Below are 14,791 nucleotides of genomic sequence, written 5' to 3' on the forward strand. Positions count from 1 at the left end.
AATTTAGGTTTTTTTTCCCTAATCACTGGTTGAACACAATGTTATTGCTTCCATTTTATTTCACAGAATGATACCAGCGAAAATAACCAAGAACCATACAAATTGATGTAGTTGTTGCATCCACCAGGTTTTCCGACTGGAGAGCTGCATTGCCCTTTTAATTGTGTGCGAGCGAGAGAGAGAGAGAAAGTGTGGGGGTGGTTGTCCCAGTATGTGAGCCGCATGCGCGCTGCCCATTGCAGGCGTTGAGTGGCTCTCACCAGGACCCAGATGCAACGGCTGCAGGTTCATTTCCTCTGCCAGCATCTTCAGGAAAGATGAAGGTGCCGGGGGGAAAAGCATCCTCAGCGATCCAAGTGTCGGCGGTTTAACCCGTCTTTAAATCTTCACCAGACCATTGAAGCAGTAAGCGCACCAGGTAAAAGAAAAAAATTTCGCCTGTTGTCTGTTAGAACACAGATCACAATGGCTGCAACCATCTGCGCCAAGGCTGCAAGAATTAATAAAACCAAACCCCACCATTGCGACTGTTTCCGAAAGCATGGAAAGATAGCATTTAGAGAGAAAGGTAGAAGCGATATGACGCCGAGAAGCTGAATATAGCTTCAATTCGCTGTGCATAGTGAAAGCAAAAGGCAGATCGCGATCAACGCTGGTGTTCTAGGCTGGTACTTAATATTTATTGGTTTCAACCAACGTGGTGCCAGAATTTGAACTGCACAGTTCGGATTTCAGGTTAGCAGCTGAACACCTTAACTGTTAGACATACATTCAGTAATTTATTACCTTCTGTATTTCACTAACTTTGAAGCTTTTTAAAAATCATTTGAATCCTGCTTTGTACGCAGCCTGTGGCTGTTACGGTTTAAATGAAGATGCTTCAGCATTTGTTTCTTAATGTAAGTTGATGGAGTGGGCGGAATGATGTGATAATACATTTATGTTGATTTATTCAAATTTTCCTCGTTGTAATCATGGATTCTGGTGGATACCATCTGAACTTGTGTTAAGATTCATAGTTATCTAAACTAATTTAGGAAATGTTGGGCTGACATAACATGATGTACTACAAAGGTAGCCATTGGTTTGGTTTTGATCGAGTCTGTTCTATTTTTGCATGCTGTTTCTGGGATTCGCTAAGGTTAATAATGAACATCAGAAATCTAATTCTTAAAATTGTGCGTTCTGTGGCTGAGTGAATAAATTAGTTCTTGCCTACTATTTCATCTTCTGGCATGGAGAAATTAGAAATTAAGGTTTTAATTTGTTTTCAGTTGGCAGAAGACCAACTCATCAGTTTTGGAGTTGTGCTCTGTACTTTGCATATGTCCTTTTTTTTTCCCTGCACCTATTTTGGCTTGGCAAAGATGGTCATGTTATGCAGTACTCATGGTATACAGAGGAGTGAGACATGACAACCTCTCCCCCAACCCCGATGAAAGAAATAGTTCAAAGTTTTTGTATCTGAACCTTGTTCACTTGATTACTGAAATACACTGAGCAAAAAGTGAATGTATATAATGTAAAATAGTACAGCACTAGTTTTTTTATATTAAATACAGTTAAATATTTTTGGCAGAAAATTCACTGCTTAATGAATTGTGTTGCTTTTTAATGTAGTGTTTGTATTCCCTAGTCTTCTAAAGGCTTGTTTCACAGAAAATATGTTAAATTTTCCTTGATTTTTTATACATGTGGGGAAAGTGCACCTTCATTTTTATTTTCTTATCCTTTACCATCACACTGATTGAAGTGCAGTGACTTATGGTAGTAGACTTATTGGTGCAGTCTCCATGCCTGCTGTCATGGAAACTAGGTCAGGCTGCTGAGTGGCAAGAAACAGAGCTGCAACTATACACATTGACACTGGCCTAAAATCATAGACTTGCTGAGTTATCAGTTGGTTTTCACATTTTTGCTTATACAGTTATATAATATTTTGTGTACATATGAATATGTAATACCCTGTATTTGGAGACAGAGCAGAATAGAGCTATTGTTACAGTGATTTTTTTAGCTTCTAGTGTAGTAATAATGTTCATTGGAATCAGGGATCACTGCCCTCTCAAATTCAATGTGTAATTGTCAGTGAACTGCAAAGCAGTAAACTAGTAGGAGGGCTCAGATGTTACAAGTCATAGCTTGTAACAACTTAAGAGGTGTTTGTTCATCAGCCAGACCCCTTTCCTTTCCGCCTCGGCAATTGAACTATGCTTATTTCATCGGCATTTCTATTTACAATATCAAGTAACTGATTAAGTTCTGTCAATTTAAATAGATATTGTTGGCAGTGGTAAGCTTTGATTTGGCAGATTTTTAAACCACAGCATGTAATGCTCGGCCTCACAAGATAAGAGTCTTATACTGATCATTCATGGCGATGCTACCTCTAGACCTGACCATCCCAATACATTCCTGCTTGATGTTATCCAAAATTCAGCCAATGTGTTAACATTGACCTACATTGGTTTCAGGCAAACTGCTTGGTTTCAAAATTCTAATCCATGTTTTCAAATCCTCCCTGGCCGTGCCCCGTTCTGTTTCTATAACTTCCTCCGCCCACACAACCTTCTGATATGGCATTCCTTTTTCTGGTTTCCCATGCGCACTCTTCTCCACCATGGTGATCATGCCTTCGATTGCTTACTCTTTAAGCTCAAGAATAACTTATTACGTATTTTTGCCTTTCTACCTTGCTTTCTTTCCTTAAAACTTGCCTCCTTGGACCAACATTTGGCCACTTGGTCTCATTATTTTCTTATGTCGCTTTGTGTTGCACTTTATATCATGTGCCTGTAAAATGCTTTGGATATTTCATTACATTAAAGATGTATAAATATATATTGTTGGGTACTGAGTAAAGCCCTGGAGCAACATCAAAAAGCCAATCATTTCTGAATTGTACTATCTCCAACCTAAACTTATGAAGAAACGTTTATGCTGTAGGCAAACGTCATCTAAAATTAGTACATTTTTGTTGTTTAACTGTGCAAATAGTGACTGCTTGAGAATGAAATTGCTTCAGTAGACTTTATTTGATAAATTGCCTTTTCTCATCGTTGATATTGCTGTGACAGACAAGCATGAGATGTTAAATTGCAGTTCAGCAGACAATTTGCTAGGTTAGTTGAACATTAATGATTATTTTATTGATTAGTATGATAATAAATTATCTTGCGGCATGGTGGTAATGTCCCTGCCTGCTAGAAGTTTTGGGTTCGAGTTCTACCTGCTGTGGAATATATCATAACAAATCTGACCAGGTTGATTTAAAAAAAAGAAACTACAAAACTACTTAACTTGTGATACATAGTGATGCTATTCTTAATATACTCAGGTTTTATTGGGTAATTTATCATCTACTATGCCAGTTACTCTTTTAACTAGTATAAACACACAAAACTTAATTTAGTAGCTCCTCTCATTCCAATCCCAGAACACTTTATAGGCTGGAAAAGAAATCAAGATGTTGATTAGAGATAAAAAGAGGATGATAAAACAATATTTTGGGTTCTAAAGATACTGAGCAAGAAAAGGGATTTTATGAAACTGTAGAATATCTCATCAGTACCTTTTTCCCAATGTGTAACATATCTTGGCAACAAGATTATATTTGTTTAATGAGATAACAAAGTGTGGAGCTGAATGAACACAGCAGGCCAAGCAGCACCTTAGGAGCACAAAAGCTGAAGTTTCGGGCCTAGACCCTTCATCAGAAAAAGGGGATGGGGAGAGGATTCTGAAATAAATAGGGAGAGAGAGGGAGGCGGACCCAAGGTGGAGAGGAGAGTATGGGTGGGGAGGTAGGGAGGGGATAGGTCAGTCCGGGGAGGACAGACAGGTCAAGGGTGCGGGATGAAGTTAGTAGCTAGGAAATGGAGGTGTGGCTTGAGGTGGGAGGAGGGGATAGGTGAGAGGAAGAACAGGTTAGGCAGGCGGGGATGAGCTGGGCTGGATTTGGGATGCAGTAGGGGGAGGGGTGATTTTGAAACTGGTGAAATCCACATCGATACCATTGGGCTGCAGGGTTCCCAAGTGGAATATGAGTTGCTGTTCCTGCAACCTTCGGGTGGCATCATTATGGCACTGCAGGAGGCCCATGATTGACATGTCGTCTAAGGAATGGGAGGGGGAGTTGTTTATTGCGAACCGAGCGTAGGTGTTCTGCAAAGTGGTCCCCAAGCCTCTGTTTAATGTTTAATGATTTGTTTGAGTGGTGAGTTATTTTGTTGATTGTTTAAATTTCTGCTGTGATAGTTTTTGATGAATGATTTGAACCGTGATCAATTGGCCTTGCTTGTTAAGCATTTCAGCGCATTGGTGAATAATGTGACATCTGAGGAAAACAGTCTTTTACATTTTGTTATTTAAATTTTATTGAAATTTTGCCCATGACTATAAAACCAGAAAAGTTCACAACACAGAAAGAACTCTTTCAAGCTGTTGTGTGTCACTTTTTTGACTGGAAAATATAAAATTAATCCCAATGCTCTGCTGATTCTCATAATCCCACATCTGTTTCTCTTATACCTAATTTGGGAGTATTTGGTAGTAAGACTTGGTACCATAAATTATCCATTAAATTATCTTGATGACAAAACTAATGATAGTGGTGAAGAAATATTGGAGAGTCCATCTTGTACAATATGATTTTGAGACAATAAAGTAGTTAACTTTTTTTTCTGTTAAAAATTAGAAGATTGCATTAAAAATTGCCTTATAACAACAGTAGATTAAATATTGCCTTCCAACTGCTGTAAATTAATGAAATTTTTGAATGTTTTGATACAGCAAAAAGAGCAAAGCTTCAAGCTGCGGAAGTGGAGAACACAGATATAAACATTTATATAATACAATTTCAGAGGTGGGTAAGACTTATGGTAGGCAAATACTAATTCACTGTAGATTAAATGTTTTACAGCTGAGGTGTTCAAGCTTCCATTTCTTGGTTTAGTATGTGCGGATGATGGAACTTCAGGCTCTACTCATAAATTTGCAGGTATCTGAAATTGTCTTTTTTTTTGATATTTCAAGGCAATTCAATGTAACTGTTCTCAGTGATACAGAATTCATTTACCCACAAATACTGGAAATGAGAACTACAAATGCATATATCTTTGGTTTTGAAGAATTGATTGCAAGGACTTAATAGTCATTTAGCAATGCGCTCCTAGTGCACCAACAGGGTAAATTACTAATCATGCGGTAAAGTATAATGAGATCCCAACTGGTAAAGTGTTGGCTATTAATCTTAGTTGTAGGTGTTATGAAATATATTCTGTTGATTTCTATTCTGTCAATGATTATGAAAATGTCAAGGCTTTTCTTATTGTTTTATTTGATTTCTTTGAGACACACATACAGCTGGTTCGCCTTGTAATAATTTCTTTTGTTGAGAACCAAAGGAAAAAAAAATGCATGTGGACGCAATCTTACTGATGATAATTTGCATTTCTGACTCTCTCATTTACCTGTTAATAAACAACTGACGTGAACTGATTGTAACGAGGTCAGTCAGGTGGAGCATAAAGTATGAGTTCTCTGACTGGGGCTGTCAATCTGGTCTAATTGGGGAGTCCTGGCCGACATATAAACAGGGGTGTCCAACGTTCTGTCCTCTGGCTGACGAAGCTGGATCAGTGTTAAGGACTCTTCATGTGTAAATAAAGGGTGACTTGGTGATGGGATACTGGCCTGTCTGGAGTTATTTAAGTGGTGATGAGAAAAAAAGCATGCTCCTGAAGAAATTTGTTCACAATGGCCATCTTTGAGTTGGGGTAAGCATTTCTGGCAACATGCTGTTAGTTGGGGAAGCTTGACTCATTTGATCCTGTTGTCAAAGACTGGGCCCAATATGTGGGGAAAAATGTGTTATTTTCTCCTGGCAAAAGATATTGGGACAGACGAAAAGCAACAAGTAATTCTATTGACAGCTTGTGAACTTGCTTTATTTTGGGTTATTAGGAATCTAATTTTCCGTGAGACACCAGACACTAAAACCTTTCAAGAGTTGATGGATATAGTTAAGGAATATTGTGAACCTAAGCCTCCTCTAATTCTGAGACGCTGGTTATTTTACTCAGCAATTCAAGAATCAGGGGAATCTGGATGGGGGCTTTTGACTAGATCAAGATGCCTGGGAGAGGCATGTAGTTTGATTTAACCCTTAATGAGATGCTGAGAGACTGTTTTGTGTGGGATTATTAATGTAACCATGCAAAAGGACCTAATAGCTGAAGCCCAACTGAACTTCAAACAGGCACTAAATATGGTGAGTGGAGCAAATGAATTGCAAGGTATTCCAGTGGTAATGGACACACTTGCCAGTTCGATTGAGCTTGGGTGAAGGTAATTGCATAGCCTCACTCAGGCCACGTCCTGAACAGAGGGACTCTAGGTCAGCCAAGAGGAAAACCCATAAACAAAGCCAAGCCTTGGTCAAATGGTTGAAATTTTCTTCAAGACATGGGCCGGCAAGCCATTGGAGTTCCTGCTGCTATGTGGATTTAAGACTGCAAAAGACCCCCATTAGACCTAAAGTGAATAAGAGAACTCTTGGGCTGGTATCCAGGAGAGTGCACACCCTGAAAAGTTCACCCACATCTGGTTTGGCACAGTTAATTCCAATGGCAAATACACCACTGGTGGTACTGCCACTGGAAGAATCTGTAATGTTTTTAAATTTTTTGGACACTTTTCCAGTTACAACTGACAATGCCAGACTTCGGATGCAGGAAGACCTGGACCTAGCAAAAGTGAAACAGCTGGTGTCAATGGGAGAAAGCAATAGGCCATCACAACCAGAATTGAAACCTTTTGGACCCAGAGAGACCAGATCATGGTAGAGGTCAACGTTTTATTCTGGGGAGCAAGAGTGATTATTCCGATCAAATATCATTGCTAGATACTGGACGAACTCTTCCAGCATCGTCCAGAGGTTTCCAAAGTGAAGATATTGGTGAGAAATTATCTCTGGTGGCCAGAACTGGAGGCTGATATAGTCTGTTGATGGGGCAGTGCCCAGAGTGTCAACAAGGACCAGCTTCCCCAAATTTGTGGGATTGGCTGGGTAAATCCTGGACTCAGTAACACATCGACTTTCAGGTCCTTTCATGGGCTCAATGTTCTTAGGCATTCTGGATACCCGCCCAAAATGGCTGGATGTGCACAGAGTTCATTCGTCAAACATGGGGGCTATAATTGAAAAACTGCGCCCATTTTTTGAAATACACTGTCTCCCAGAAGAGTTGGTCACAGATAATGGGCCATCGTCTGCCAGTGGGGGAGTTTGAGTATTTTCTAAAGTTGAGTGGTCTTTGTCATATGAGGACAGGTCCATCCCATCCATCATCCAATGGTTTGGCAGAAAGAGCAATCTAAACTTTGGCAGGATTAAAGACTCAGCCTACATCTTCATTATATACCAAACAGTTCAATTTTCCGTTTGATTATAGGACCACTCCTCATGCAACCACAGGTGTAGTCCCAACAGAGTTGCTAATAGGGAGAAGACTCCGCACCAGGTTAAATATGATCTGCCCAGACCCGGTCGGGGATGATGAAACAGCATCAGGAATGACACTGCTGGACGCAAGACTCTTGCCAAGTGAGAGAGACAGTTTACTTCAGGGGACAATATTTGGTGTAGGAACCATGGGAATGGCCCTGCATGGGTCAGAGACATGGGTGACATGAGGTCAGGTCCAGTGACATATAAAGTTCAGGTACGTGCGATGGTCCTACACAAACATGTGGACCTTACGTAAGCTGCAAAAATGTAAATGATGCAGGAGCAAAACATGCCTGGCTCCTCGAATGGTTTTCTGACTGTTCTGGGACCCATGTGTTCTTCCTCTTCTTCAATTGTTGATGATCCCTTAGAATCTGAAATGGACACAGTGGATGTCGCTGCTTCTATGGTTTTGAGGAAAAGAATGAATGCTGTGTGTGCAAGAGGTGAGCCTCTGAGTGTAATATGTTGCCGTATCAGAGGCGGAGTTGGAGGAACTTGACCCAGTGCTAAACTGCCCCAGGAGGAGCGACAAAAAAAGAACTGGCCTATGTCCTCTGATTCAGAGGGGAAGGTTCTAGTGACTGTAACGAGGTCAGCCAGGTGGCCATCATAGAATATGAGTTGCCTGATTTGGTTCCGGAGAGACCAAATCATAGTAGAGTACGGCATATTATTCTGGGGAGCAGGAGTGATTGCCCCGAGCAAAGATCACTGCTGGATACTGGATGAACACCTCCAGGGTCATCTCTGATTGATATATTTGCAAGAGTCATGACATCACTTACCTTTTCAGTTATGCACTGAAATTTAGTAGACGTAAATAATTAACTCAAGTTTTTGTAAGTACCTTTGCAATAACTTTGGTGTTGTCAATGATTAAAAACAATGGGCTAAATAACAATGGCTGACAGGTATAAACAGGAGTGTTAGAGGTTCTGTTCGTGCTGAGAGCTGGCTCTGAGGGAGCTGGATCAATGTCAAGCACTCTCCATGTGTAAATAAAGAGTCGTGGAAGACCAGCCTCTGTGGACTTATTTCAACAAGTACTTGAAGAAATTTGCTATCGTTGCAATCAGATGTAAACAGAAAAATCAAAGCTTTGAGTCATCTGTTAGTTTAGTATTCCTTTCAACGAAGATCCCTTGGGTGGTGACCCCAATCAAGTACAACTTATAGCTGATGCAGTGCATTAATTATATTTGAATGTGATAATATGAAGTCTGCAGCACACTTTGAGGTGAGCTTGTTTGTATAGTGTCATCTGTGGCACTGTTGGTCATATTGTCACCTCTGAATTAGCAGGGCTTGAGGCCAAATTTTGCGTTGACACTCCATTGCATTGCTGAGGCAGTGCTGCGTCATTCAAGATACTGTCTTTCTTTCAGATGAGACATTAATTCTAAGCCCTCTCAGGTGGATGTAAAAGATTCTTGGCACTGTTTGAAGAAGAACAAAGTTCTCCCTGATGCCATGGCCAATATTTATCTCTCAACCAATGCTATTTAAAACAGGTTATTTAGTTATTATCACATTTGTGTTTGTAAAATCTTACTCCACTCTCTCTGAGCATAGTTTCCAGTTGGGGATTGTAGCATTGTGATTCAGCCCCTTGTTTTTTTTATCTCTGACAGTGCCAAAGTTATTGCAAAGGTATCTACAAAAAAAACTTGAGTTAATCAGATATGAACTAAAATTTAACAGACATATCTGATAAGGCAGTGATGTCATGACTCTTCCAAATCTGCATCCTTCCTGATGATAGCAGTTAAGTTAAAGTTGATTTGGGGTGTTATGCCCTTTGTTTCACCCTACTAAGCGCCTTTTTGTCTTTTTAGTCACCTGATTTTTGCTTTGAGTTTGCTTTCCTCTTACATGGCCCACATGAATTATTTGTTGTGGATGAGAAGGTGTGGCAGCGCAGAGTGGCGCTTTTCCTGACATAGAACTTGGACTACAAATGCTTCTAGCAGATGATTTTATTGTATACTACTCTACAATATTGAATTCTGTTTATTTTTTTGTGAATTTACACTAGGGAACAAAATGCCAGCAATCATACATAGAAGACAAATGTTTGATTCAAACCCACGACCACCTAATTAAATAAAAATTACTGTTACAAGCATATCTTTGGGCCTTATGACTATTGTATTTTTCTCCCTTCACTAAGTTATTAGCATTTTTTTTGATCCAGTGCAGTTCATCGTTTCCACTCACATCAGCACTGTTCAGTTCTAGATGAGTTTTAAACTTTTTCTCCGCTGCTGAGTCTCTATAAAGATGGAATAAAAACTAGATTCTCTTCGTAAAGTAGCAAATTGAAAGTGCTGTAAGGGAGAAATAAATGAAAAATAGAATGTTTATCATAGAATCCCTACAGAGTACCCAAAGGAAACCCACACAGACAGGGGGAGAATGTGCAAAACTCCACACACAGGGTGGAATTAAACCTGGATCCTTGGCGCTGTGAGGCAGCAGTACTAACCATCATGCTGCCCTTCCCGCAGGCATCGAAGATTCCACCTAAAACCATTACGTTCCATATCCTAATTTCTCTCATTTTGTCCAAGAAATTCAACCATAGTTATCTTTAGATACGTTAATTTTCGCTTCTCCAATGATATACATATTGTTACAACCCAAGTTTGTTTCCATTTTCAACTTGTTTCAGAGAAACAGCAAATGATGGAAAAACATCCGAAGCTGGAATGTAGAAGAATGCAGAAGCATTTCAAGAATTCTAAATTAAAGGGAAGTGTATTCTTTACAGATATTTTGTAGCTAATAAAGCTAGGTGAAAGGTGAGAGCCATTGCATATTTAACTACAAAGTGAAAATAATAGATGGAAGCAAATTAAGTTACAATTTGAAACCTTCAATCTTGGGTTTTAACAACATGTACGTCATTGGGGAAGCTAAAATTAACGTATCTAAAGAGTTTAATGGTTGAACTTCTTGGACAAAATGAAGTGAGTTAGGATATAGAGTGGTTTAGGTGGAATCTTTGGTGCCTGCAAGAAGCCAGGTAAAGGATGTGGAAGTCCTAGGAATATAGATGATTTTTTTTTTCTCTAGGGAAAACTAAGTAAAAATGTTGTAATGCTCAAAAACGTATGTACTGGTTGCACTGAAGCTCCATTTTGAGGTATGCAAGTCAAGTCAGACCAGTATGTTGCATCAGGTGGTTTGGGAATTTTGCATGCTTCTTTTTAAAAGCTTTAATTTCTGTGGCAACTCTAGGAATAATGGATCTTAATTTCCAGAGATATTACAGTGACTTGTAAGAAGTTTGCGTCTTGCCAAGATTGGATTGGGTTGGGATAACAAAGTGTGGAGCTGGGAGAACACAGCAGGCCAGGCAGCATCAGAGGAGCAGGAAAGTTGCCATTTCGGGTCTGGACCCTTCAGAAATGGGCAGGGGAAAGGGGCTCTGAAATAAACAGAGAGAGGGAAGGATGGTGATAGAAGGTGGATAGTGGAGCAGATAGGTGAGAGAGAAGACGGACAGGTCAAGGGGGTGGGGATGAAGCTAGTAAAGGTGAGTGTCGGTAGGAAGTTGGGATGGGGATGGTTGGTGAGGAGGGAGGGGTGGATAGGTGGGAGAGAAGTTGGACAGGTCAGGAAGGCAGAGATGAGAAGGGGGTGCTGGTCTTGAGATGAGGTCAGGGGTGGGGAGATTGTGAAGCTAGTAAAGTCCACATTGAGACCATTGGGTTGTAAGCTTCCAAGGCGGAATATGAGGTGCTGTTCCACCAGTTTCCGGGTAGCATTGTTGTGACATTGGAGGCGGCCCAGGATGGACATGTCATCCAGGGAGTGGGAGAGGGAGTTGAAGTGGTTCGTGACTGGGAGGTGTGTCGTTTGTCACGAACAGAGCGTAGATGCTCAACAAAGTGGTCTCCGAGCTTCCGCTTGGTCTCCCTGCTGTAGAGGAGGCGACATCGGGAACAGCGGATACAATAGACCACATTAGCAGATGTGCAGGTGAACGTTGTTTAATGTGGAAGGTATTTTTGAGATGTGGGATGGGGTGAGGGGGAAGGTGTGGGGGCAGCTGTAGCACCTCCAGTGGTTGCAGTGAAAGGTGCCAGGGGAGGTGGGGTTAGATGATAGCGTGGAGCAGATGAGGGAGTTGCGGAGAGAGCAGTTATATAGAACATTACAGCACAGTACAGGCCCTTCGGCCCTCGATGTTGTGCCGACCTGTCATACCGATCTGAAGCCCATCTAACCTACACTATTCCATGTACGTCCATATGCTTATCCAATGACGACTTAAATGTACCTAAAGTTGGCGAACCTACTACCGTTGCAGGCAAAACGTTCCATTCCCTTACTACTCTCTGAGTAAAGAAACCACCTCTGACATTTGTCCTATATCTTTCACCCCTCAATTTAAAGCTATGCCCCCTCGTGATGCCGTCACCATCCTAGGAAAAAGGCTCTCCCCATCCACCCTATCTAACCCTCTGATTATTTTATATGTTTCAATTAAGTCACCTCTCAACCTTCTTCTTGCTAATGAAAACAGCCTCAAGTCCCTCAGCCTTTCTTCGTAAGACCTTCCCTCCATACCAGGCAACATCCTAGTAAATCTCCTCTGCACCCTTTCCAAAGCTTCCACATCCTTCTTATAATGCGGTGACCAGAACTGTACACAATACTCCAAGTGCAGCCGCACCAGAATTTTGTACAGCTTCACCATAACCTCTTGGTTCCGGAACTCGATCCCTCTATTAATAAAAGCTAAAACACTGTATGCCTTCTTAACAGTCCTGTCAACCTGGGTGGCAACTTTCAAGGATCTGTGTACATGTACACCAAGATCTCTCTGCTCATCTATACTACTAAGAATCTTACCATTAGCCCAGTACTTTGCCTTCTGGTTACTCCTACCAAAGTGCATCACCTCACACTTGTCTGCATTAAACTCCATTTGCCACCTCTCAGCCCAGCTCTGCAGCTTTTCTATGTCTCTCTGCAACCTACAGCATCCTTCGTCACTGTCCACAACTCCACCGACCGTAGTGTCGTCTGCAAATTTACTAACCCATCCTTCTACGCCCTCATCCAGGTCATTTATAAAAATGACAAACAGCAGTGGACCCAACCCCGACCCTTGCGGTACACCACTAGTAACTGGTCTCCAGGATGAACATTTCCCATCAACTACCACCCTCTGTCTTCTTCAGCAAGCCAATTTCCAATCCAAACTGCTATATCTCCCACAATTCCATTCCTCTGCATTTTGTACAATAGCCTATTGTGGGGAACCTTATCGAACGCCTTGCTAAATCCATATACACCACATCAACCGGTTTACTCTCATCTACCTGTTTGGTCACCTTCTCAAAGAACTCAATAAGGTTTGTGAGGTACGACCTTCCCTTCACAAAACTGTGCTGACTATCCCTAATCAATTTATTCTTTTCTAGATGATTATAAATCCTATCCCTTATAACCTTTTCCAACATTTTACCAATAACTGAGCTAAGGCTCACTGGTCTATAATTACCAGGGTTGTCTCTACTCCCCTTCTTGAACAGGGGAACCACATTTGCTATCCTCCAGTCATCTGGCACTATTCCTGTAGACAATGACGAGTTAAAGATCAATGCCAAAGGCTCGGCAATCTCCTCCCTGGCTTCCCAGAGCACCTGAGGATAAATCCCATCTGGCCATTGGGGACTTATCTATCGTCACCCTCTGAAGGATTTCTAATACCTCTTCCTTGTGAACCTCAATCCCACCTAGTCTAGTAGCCTGTATCTCAGTATTCTCCTCGAAAACATTGTCGTTTCTAGAGTGAATACTGTTGAAAAATATTCATTTAGCGCTTCCCCTCTCTCATCTGACTCCACACTCTACGATCCTTGATTGGGCCTAATCTTACTTTCGTCATTCTTTTATTCCTTAAATACCTATAGAAAGCCTTAGGGTTTACCCTGATCCTATCCGCCAACAAATTCTCATGTCTCCTCCTGGCTCTTCTGAGCTCTCTCTGTAGGTCTTTCCTGGCTATCTCGTAGCCCTCAAGTGCCCTAACTGAGCCTTCACATCTCATCCTAACATAAGCCTTCTTCTTCCTCTTGACCAGAGATTCCACCTCCTTCGTAAACCACGGCTCCTGCACTCTACAGCTTCCTCCCTGCCTGACAGGTACATACTTATCTAGGACACACAGGAGCTTTTCCTTGAATAAGCTCCACATTTCTAATGTGCCCATCCCCTGCAGTTTCTTTCCCCATCCTATGCTCCCTAAATCTTGCCTAATCTCATCGTAATTGCCTTTCCCCCAGGTGTAACTCTTGCCCAGTGGTATACACCTATCCCTTTCCATCACTAAAATAAACATAACAGAATTGTGATCGCTATCACCAAAGTGCTCACCTACTTCCAAATCTGACACCTGTCCAGGCTCATTACCCAGCACCAAATCTAATGTGGCTTCGCCCCTTGTTGGCCTATCTACATACTGTGTCAGGAAGCCCTCCTGCACACACTGGACAAAAACTGACCCATCTAACGTACTCGAACTATAGTGTTCCCAGTCAATATTTGGAAAGTTGAAATCCCCCATGACAACTACCCTGTCTCTCTCACTCCTATCAAGAATCACCTTTGCTATCCTTAAGTTCCTCCAGAAGGCAGAAAAGGGTGGGGTGGGGTCAGATTGCAGGTGGCGGAAGTGGCAGAGAATGATGTGTTGAATGCCGAGGTTCCTGGGGTGATATGTGAGGATAAGAGGAATTCTGTCTTTGTTTTTATTGCGGGGATGGAGTGTGAGGGCTGAGGTGTGGGAAATGGAAGAGATGTTTTCAAGGGTGTTTTCAACCACAGAGGTTGGGGAAATTGTGGCCCTTGAGAAACGAAGACATCTGAGATGTTTGGGAGTGGAATGCCTCATCTTGGGGGCGGAGGTAGATGAATTGGGGATTGCACTCGTACAGGAAGGTGGGTGAGAGGAGTTGTAATCTAGGTAGCTGAGGGAGTCGGTCGGCTTGAAATTGATGTCTGTTTCAAGGTTGGATTGGGTTAGATTGCCTCCATTTGCAATGAGGATTTGGGTGTGGTATCAGTAAATATCATGGATGAAGGAGAACACCAGGTTCTGTACTGCATTTAAGACATGACACTGGAAGCAGCGATGGATTTCCAGCATAAGAAAGAGATGTCCCTGGTAGTCGTGGGGGACTATCAAAACCCATGTTAATTGACTTGGCAAGTAAACTGGAGGTAACATTGTCTAACATAGCTTAAAAACAAGGCAGATATAGC

The 14,791-nt window shown here is 41.6% G+C and overlaps 1 protein-coding gene across 1 annotated transcript in view; it reads left to right on the top strand.

The window, feature by feature from the left end:
- The first annotated feature begins 254 nt into the window (after positions 1-254).
- Positions 255-14,791, top strand: part of LOC125459018 (actin-binding protein WASF3-like) — a 125,652-nt gene continuing 111,115 nt past the window's right edge. Inside the window, exon 1 of the mRNA XM_048544891.2 lies at positions 255-418. The gene's annotated coding sequence lies outside the window, so the exon portion shown is untranslated. The remainder of the gene's footprint in view (positions 419-14,791) is intronic.

The sequence above is a fragment of the Stegostoma tigrinum genome, chromosome 15 (assembly GCF_030684315.1).
Source record: "Stegostoma tigrinum isolate sSteTig4 chromosome 15, sSteTig4.hap1, whole genome shotgun sequence".
In the NCBI taxonomy this organism is placed as follows: Eukaryota; Metazoa; Chordata; class Chondrichthyes; order Orectolobiformes; family Stegostomatidae; genus Stegostoma; species Stegostoma tigrinum.